Source organism: Elaeis guineensis, chromosome 13 (genome assembly GCF_000442705.2).
Source record: "Elaeis guineensis isolate ETL-2024a chromosome 13, EG11, whole genome shotgun sequence".
Taxonomy (NCBI): Eukaryota; Viridiplantae; Streptophyta; class Magnoliopsida; order Arecales; family Arecaceae; genus Elaeis; species Elaeis guineensis.
The window spans coordinates 42,328,348-42,337,151 of NC_026005.2; positions in this window are offsets into that span (position 1 = coordinate 42,328,348).

An 8,804-nucleotide genomic window follows, 5' to 3' on the forward strand; every position below is an offset into this window, starting at 1 on the left:
GAGAAGATGGACCTTCTTCTTCTACTCTGCCTTCAGTTCTGTCTTCAGCTCTCTCCTCAGCTCTTTCTTCAGAGCCCTTGATCCAACCACCAACAGTCTTTGTAATTCCCATTCGGTGCAGGCTGTGTTGGTTGAAAGTGTCCACATGTGAGAGCTTGATAGGTGTCTCCCCCTCACAGCTAACACCAAACCTCCTAAAAACTCTAGTAAGGGCCATACCATAAGGCAAGTGTGCCTTGGATCTGTTCAAAGTTTCTCTCATGGCCTCTATCATAAGTGCAGGGAGGTTTAGGGGGGTCTGAGTGATGATATGAAACATGACACATACATCTCTGCCAAATAGTAAGTCATGTCTACCACTCCTAGGAAAGAATAGTTTTGTCACAATCTGATGCAGGACCCTCATCTCAATGGACAGTAGCTTTGCTTCCAATTTGTTTAAACTTCCTGAAAAATCTTCTCCTAAGATAATTCTGATCCCTTCTTCTTTAATTGGGAGTTCCATATATGAGTATCCTTCACTAGGCAACTGAAGTATCTCTCCCAATATCCTAGAATCCAAACAGATGTCAATCCCCTTTACAGTTGAAGTCACAGACCCGTTTCCATAATTTAGGTTCTGGTAGAACTCTCTGACTAGATCAACATAGGTGACTTCCTTAAGAGAGCAATAAAGTTCCCATCCTTGATTTTTGATCTTGGTAGCAAAAGTAAAGCCTTCTTTCTCAAAGAACCGAAAATCTATATTTTTCCCGGTTTCTACTTTTCTATCAGAAAGAAGATTTACACTGGGGCTTATGGAGGGTTGAGAGGGACCTTGAGCAGGTACTGAAACTGGATTGGGAACAGTGGAAGACTGAGCATGCCTTTTCTTTCGGACAATTTCCTCAGGCTCTCGGATTGATTTCCTTCTTTGGGGAAGTTTTATCTTTGGAACCATATCCAGACAAGAAGACTTGAATTCAGTGGAGGAGGGATCACAAAAGAGTAAAGAAGAATTTTGGTGGAGAAAAGAAGTGGATTTTGAATGAACGGTGAAGTTCTAGGGCACGTTCCACCCGCGCCTAACACTGCGAGAAAGCACAGAAAAATCCTTTTCAAGGAGGCGATTTTTGGTGGAGAGGAGGAGGGAGAATTGCCTCAGAATTGATCCTTGGATTTGGAGCAAAAAGAGTTGGAGAGGACGGCTTTCGGAAGGAAGACGACGAGAAGATGAGTCGTCTCATAAACAGGTTTCCCGTTTTAAAAACAATGAACCCGATGGAAGTTGGTGGGATTTACAAGTTTGCCATTGAGTCGACTCATGGGGGTCGACTCATGAAGTTCAGAAAATCAGAAAAAATGCAAATAAATTCCAGAAAAATTCAAAATTTTGGGAGAAAGAATTTTGCTCAATGATAAGTTTTTAGAGTGATAAAACTGAGCTTTTGGAACCAGGATAGATGTTGAAAATTGAGCTCTAAGAGTTTTTGACATCTATTCTTTGGAAATTGAGAAATTTCAGATAAATGGATCTAGAATTCCTAGATTTCTCCTAATTTCACAGAATCTTTCCTCACTAAGGGCCTTTGTAAAGATATCAGCTAATTGATTTTCAGTGCAAACATATTCAAGAATTATATTTTTGTTTTGAACATGTTCTCTTATAAAATGATGTCTTATTTCAATATGTTTAGATCTTGAGTGTTGTATTGGATTTTTAGATAGATTTATAGCACTTGTATTATCACATTTTATTGGTGTTTCATTAAGTTTGATTCCAAAATCTTCGAGTTGTTGCTTAATCCACAAGATTTGAGCACAACAACTTCCGGCTGCAATGTATTCGGCCTCAGCCGTAGACAGTGCCACCGAATTTTGTTTCTTGCTAAACCATGAGATTAGGTTAACTCCAAGAAATTGGCAAGTTCCACTTGTGCTTTTTCTATCTAATTTACATCCAGCAAAATCAGCATCAGAATATCCTAACAAATTAATTTGTGAGTCCTTAGAGTACCATAACCCTATAGTTTGTGTACCATTTAAGTATCTAAGGATTCTTTTAACAGCATTCAAATGAGATTCCTTAGGATTAGATTGATATCTTGCACATAAGCAAACACTAAACATGATATCAGGCCTACTTGCAGTTAAATATAATAATGAGTCAATCATACCTCTATAGTATTTTAAGTCTACGCTTTTACCTTCATCATCCTTGTCAAGCTTACATGAGGGACTCATTGGTGTGCCAATTGGTTTGCAGTTCTCCATTCCAAATCTTTTGAGTAGTTCCTTGGTGTACTTGCTTTGGGTGATGGAGATTCCCTCTTTTGATTGTTTGATTTGGAGTCCGAGGAAGAAGGTGAGTTCTCCCATCATGCTCATCTCGAACTCTCCCTGCATAAGCTTAGCAAAGTCTTGACAAAGGGATTCATTAGTAGACCCAAAAATTATGTCATCAACATAAATTTGTATAATTAGCATATCATTTTGGTTTCTTTTAATAAATAGAGTTGTATCCACATTGCCTCTTGAGAAACCATTATTTAGTAGAAATTTGCTTAGCCTTTCATACCATGCTTTAGGTGCTTGTTTTAGACCATATAAAGCTTTATTTAATCTAAAGACATGATTGGGAAAAGCATGATTTTCAAATCCAGGGGGTTGTTCTACATATACTTCTTTAGAAATATATCCATTTAAAAATGCACTTTTAACATCCATTTGAAATAGTTTGAATTTCATAAAGCAAGCATAAGCAAGTAGAAGTCTAATGGCTTCTAATCTAGCAACAGGTGCAAAGGTTTCATCAAAATCAATTCCTTCTTCTTGATTATATCCCTTAGCAACCAGTCTTGCTTTATTTCTAATTACATTTCCATGCTCATCTAATTTGTTTCTAAAGACCCATTTTGTGCCAATTATTGAATAATCTTTAGGTCTTTTCACTAAGGTCCAAACATTATTTCTTTCAAATTGACTGAGTTCTTCTTGCATAGCATTAATCCAGTTATGATCATTTTCAGCTTCTTCAAAAGTTTTAGGTTCAAGTTGAGATACAAAAGCACAATGATTAAGTACATCTCTAAGTGAAGAACGTGTTTTTACCCCATGCATAGGATCACCGATAATTAATTCCTTAGGGTGGTTGTGAACATACCTCCATTCCTTGGGTAAGTCATTTGTACCTTGAGGTTGTTCTTGAATTTCTTCACCTTTCTCATTTTGTTCATCTTCTTGATCCTTGTCTTCTGGAGTTGCTGAATCTTTTAGAGTTATCTCCTTCATACCTTCTATTAGTGGATCTGCATCATCAACTCCCTTATTCTTCCTTGAAGGAAGATCGTTAGATTCATCAAAGACAACATGTATGGACTCTTCAACTACTAAGGTTCTTTTGTTGAACACTCTAAATGCTTTACTAGTGGAGGAGTAACCTAGAAGGATTGCTTCATCTGATTTTGCATCAAATTTACCAAGTTTTTCTTTGCCATTATTTAATACATAACATCGGCAACCAAAAACATGAAAATAGGCAATATTTGGTTTTCTTCCTTTCCAAAGTTCATAGGGGGTTTTCTTTAAAAATTGTCTTATTAAAGCACGATTTAAAATGTAACATGCTGTGTTAATAGCTTTCGCCCAAAAATATTTTGGAAGGTTGCTTTCACAGAGCATGGTACGGGCCATTTCTTCTAAGGTTCTATTTTTCCTTTCAACTACCCCATTTTGTTGGGGTGTCCTAGGAGCAGAGAAGTTGTGGCCAATTCCATTTTCATCACAAAAATTTTCAAAGTCATGATTTTCAAATTCTGTTCCATGATCACTTCTAATATTTTGAATTGAAAACCCTTTTTCATTAGTGACTTTTCGATGAAATTTCGTGAAAATTTGAAAAGTTTCATTTTTGTGAGCTAAAAAGAAAATCCAAGTAAAACGAGAGTAATCATCAATTAATACAAATCCATATCGTTTTCCTCCTAGACTAGTGGTTTTAGTTGGTCCAAATAAATCCATATGTAAGAGCTCTAAAGGTCTAGAAGTTGAAATAGTGTTTTTGGATTTGAATGATACTCTAGTTTGTTTACCTAATTGGCATGCATCACAAATTCTATCCTTTTCAAAATTCAATTTTGGCAAACCGAGAACTAAATCCTTTTTGATTAATTTTGAAAGAGAATGCATGCTAATATGTGCAAGTCTACGATGCCACAGCCAACTAGTCTCATTTATTTTAGCATTTAAGGAAACTAGGCATTGCATGTCTAATTTAGTTAAATCATTCAAGTCTACCATATAAACATTGCCATGCCTATGTCCTATAAATTTAATGCCATCGTTAATAGGACTCGTCACAATGCATACAGATGATTCAAAACTTACTTTATACCCTTTATCACAGAATTGACTAATGCTAAGTAAGTTATGCTTTAAACCTTTAACAAGTAAAACATTCTCAATGTATTTGGAGGGAGTGATACCAATGTTACCTATCCCGATGATCTTTCCTTTGCCATTATCTCCAAAGGTGACCATCCCTCCATCCTTAGCATCAAGCGTGATGAATTGTGATTCATCACCAGTCATGTGTCTCGAGCATCCGCTGTCAAGATACCATTTCCTGTTTCCTTCTTGGGATGCTAGACACACCTGCAAGCACAGATCAAGTTTCTGTCTTAGGTACCCAAGCTTTCTTGGGTCCTTTCAGGTTAGTCAGAATGGTTCCTTTTGGAACCCATATTTTCTTTGTGTTTGCATATTTGTTAATAAGACATGTGTATGATTTATGTCCTATTCTTCCACATTTAAAACAAGTAATATTTGTAGGCTTTTTGCTTGAATAATTTGCATAAATATCCTTCAAAAATTTTTGTTTCTTCAGGGGTTTATAACCAAGTCCAGCCTTATCTTATATAGCTTTCTGATTATCAAGGATCATATTTAGCTTGTTTGAACTTAAGGTGAACTTATCTACTATAGATTTCAGCCTGTTAATTTCATCCTTAAAGTTTTGATTTTCTTGAATCAATGTGAATTTTTCAATTGAAAGAATTTCAGCTTGTTTCACTAAGGACTGATTTTTCAATTTCAGCTCTTTGTTTTTCTTCCCTAGTTTCTTTAATTCATCAATTGAATCATAGAAAGCTTCATGCAATTCTTCAAAAGTAAATTCACTAGTGGATTCAGAAGTTACCTCATTCTCATGTGCCATCAGGCACAGATTGGCTTGTTCGGTTGAGGTTTCCTCGTCGGAGCTTGAGTCATCACTCGCACTCCAGGTCGCCATCATTGCCTTCTTTTTGAATTTCTTTGGACCTTTCTTCAATTGAGGACATTCGGATCTGAAATGTCCTGGCTTCTTGCACTCGTAGCATATAGGGGTTTGATCTTTCTCCTTTTCTATGCTTTGATCCCCTTTTGTAAATTTCTTTCTCATCCCCTGTTTCCTTTTTCTTAGAAACTTCTTGAATTTCCGGGTGATGAGAGCCATCTCCTCATCCTGATCTTCATCTTCAGAGTCATCTGTTTCATAATCAGGTGAAGTTGTGGATTTGAGGGCAATGGTTCTTTTCTTTTTGATTTCATCCTCTTGATGTTGCATCATGCTAAGTTCATGAGTCATCAAGGATCCAAGAAGCTCTTCTAGAGGTAGAGTGTTCAAGTCCTTTGCTTCTTGGATGGCAGTCACCTTGGCTTCCCAAGTTCTTGGCAGTGACCTGAGAATCTTCCTTACAAGTTCACTGTTAGTATAAGATTTGCCAAGACTCTTTAAACCATTGATTATATCAGTAAAACGAGTAAACATAGCAGTTATGGACTCATCATGCTCTATTTTGAACAATTCATATTTATGAACAAGCATGTTTATTTTAGACTCTTTTACTTGATTTGTTCCCTCATGGGTGACTTCTAACCTATTCCATATTTCTTTAGCAGATGCACAAGTAGAAATGCGATTAAATTCACTAGCATCTAGTGCACAATAAAGAACATTCATAGCTTTGGCATTTAATTGTGCCAATTTCTTGTCAACCTCATCCCATTCTTTCTCGGGTTTGGTTGACTCCTCACCATCTATAATCTTGGTGGGTGTGTGAGGACCATTCACTATGATACTCCACATATCATAGTCGAGTGCTTGTATGAAAATCTTTATCCGAGCTTTCCAATAGGTGTAATTTGACCCATTGAAAAGTGGAGGTCGGTTTGTTGATTGCCCCTCAGCTAGAGAAGTTCCAACATGGGTTGCCATAGATCTTTGGCTCTTTGATTGTTAGATCAAAGAAGGGCTAGAGCACTGGCTCTGATACCACTTGTTGCCCAGCTATGCAACCCAAGAGGGGGGGTGAATTGGGTTTCTAAAAATTTTAAGCCCAACAGATAATTTATGAAGAACAAAACAATGGCTTTAAATCAATATTAATTACCTAAAGCAGTATTACAAGGATATAATAAAGAAATAAGATAAAGCAATAAAGCACACCACAAACACAAGGATTTATAGTGGTTCGGTGCTAACCTTGCACCTACATCCACTCCCCAAGATCCCACTTGGGAATTTCAATCCACTATCCTTTATATTCAACCCGAATACAAAACGTCGGAAACTCCGACACTAGCTATCCCAAGCTAGAACACTTGTTTCTCGGGTACAAGCAAACCCAAAACACTCCGATTTCAGGTTCGGATCAACCTTTCCTTGTTTTGGAAATCCTCCAAAAACAAGAGCAAAAACTCACAAAGAGTAAGAATATTTAGAGCACAGATGAATACAATAACAGCTCCTTAAATGAGCAAATATAACAATAAAAGCTTTACTCAAATGAAGAAACCCTTTTTCAGATTTTCTCAAGATGAATGAACGGTTGAACGCTTGAGAAGAGGTTGATTGTTGATTGAAGATCTCTTGAAAGCTTTGAACGATCTCTAGATCAAGGTTGAAACGATAGGCGTGAAGAATTCTCTCCTTGAAAGATCTTCCTTTTCTCTTTCACAATCTCTCTGGTATATTGTGGATCCTCTCTCTTTTTCTCTATGGATATTTCATTGATCTCAGGCTTTTTCTTGCAAATTTTGGATCCTCTCTTCTGTTCTTCTCTTTTTCCTCTCTTTTCTCTTCTCATTTGATTTCACGTTTGATCCGCTATTTAATCTGCAATTTCTTTCATCATTTAAAGCATTTTGTAGCATTAGAAGCAAGAGAAAACAATTTAGGCAGATAAAGAGCCGTTAGAGGATTTTTAGGAAGCATAAATGGCAATTAAAATGGGCAAAAAAATAGCCGTTGCTGATATTTTCCATCGCAGGGGTCGACTCATGAGTCGACTCATGCTTCAGGAGTCGACTCATGAGTCGACTTCTGTTGCAACAGACCAGAAGATCTGATTTCTGGATTTTTCAGCTCAAATCAGCAGAGGTCGACTCATGCCTTGTGGGTCGACTCATGCCTTGTGGGTCGACTCACAGGTCGTGCCAAGCCAAAAATCCAGCGTGCCATGAGAATTTTTTTCGTGCCATTCAGCTCATAGTGCCATGAGTTGACTCATGAGTCGACTCATGCACATCAAACCTTCATAACTTCAAAAATATTAGTCCAAACACAATGAAATTTTCACCAATAGATTTCAAATCATTTGTTCTACCAAATGGTACTATCAAATCAGGATTTTAGTGAAATTATGATTTTGCCCTTGAAGAGCATAAGGACTTTTTCAATTGTTTGTATCCCTTCAATCTGCTTTGTAATCATCAAAATCAATCTAGGAGCAACAGCAACCCCTGCTCAACCTCCTTCTTAGCTGCCTTCATTGTCTCTTGCTCAGTTTTCACCGACTCCTGTAAAAGAAAGGTTGATTCCTCTCTCTTTTAGAGCTGTCACCATGGGAAAAAATATACATTTTGATTTTTTAAAAAGAGAACACTTTGAGATTGGTGAGTGTTTGAAGTTTCTAGGGTGGGAGTGTTAATGCACTTTGAATTTGTCCACTTATCCTAACCTAGTAAGGGAGTTCTACGAAAATGCTAAGATCAAAGCTAACTCCTTTGAAACTAAGGTTAAGAACATTAAAATTAATCTATCTATGGAGAAGTTGGGAGAACTTCTAAAGGCACCCATTGAAGGAGTTGAGAGACTAGATGATAGGTCTAATGGGTTACGATTGTTGTTTGGGAGAGATGATGTTTTAGATTTTAAGAAAATTCTTGCTAAAAAGCTGTCCATTATGTTAGATGTATTCTTAGAAGTTAATTGTTGGCTAATATATCGTTCATTTTATGACACATATTTGTACTTAAATTATTGATTTAATCAATAAAAAATAATTTTTTTCTCATTCAAATGTTATGTGTCCTTGAATCATCCTTAAAATTGATGTTACGATATATATTCTCAAGTATTGAGAATTAGAGCCATGTATGATCAATTTCTAAATTGCTTCTGATCATAGGATAGTCATGGAGATGGTAATTGATTCAAATAGATCGGTGCAGGTTCGCTTCCTTCAGAATAGATGAGTCTCTAGTCTACGGTGTAGAGACACTGAGTGACAAGTGTGGATAGTTGTTAGAGATAATTAATACTACGCATGACCATACGAGAGATCATATAAATTTTTATCTAATTATCAATGATCATCTCGATGCTGTAGTTGTATGATTGGTTCTTTGACCTGTGATATCATAGTTGCTCATAGCAAGACTGCTATAGTTTGACTACATATAAGCATTGAATCGATTATGAGTCTTTGTAGTGGATGTTGGTTTTAGTTGATTGAGTTATGGGAGCAACATGTGCATCTAGATGAAATCTACCAATCTTAATA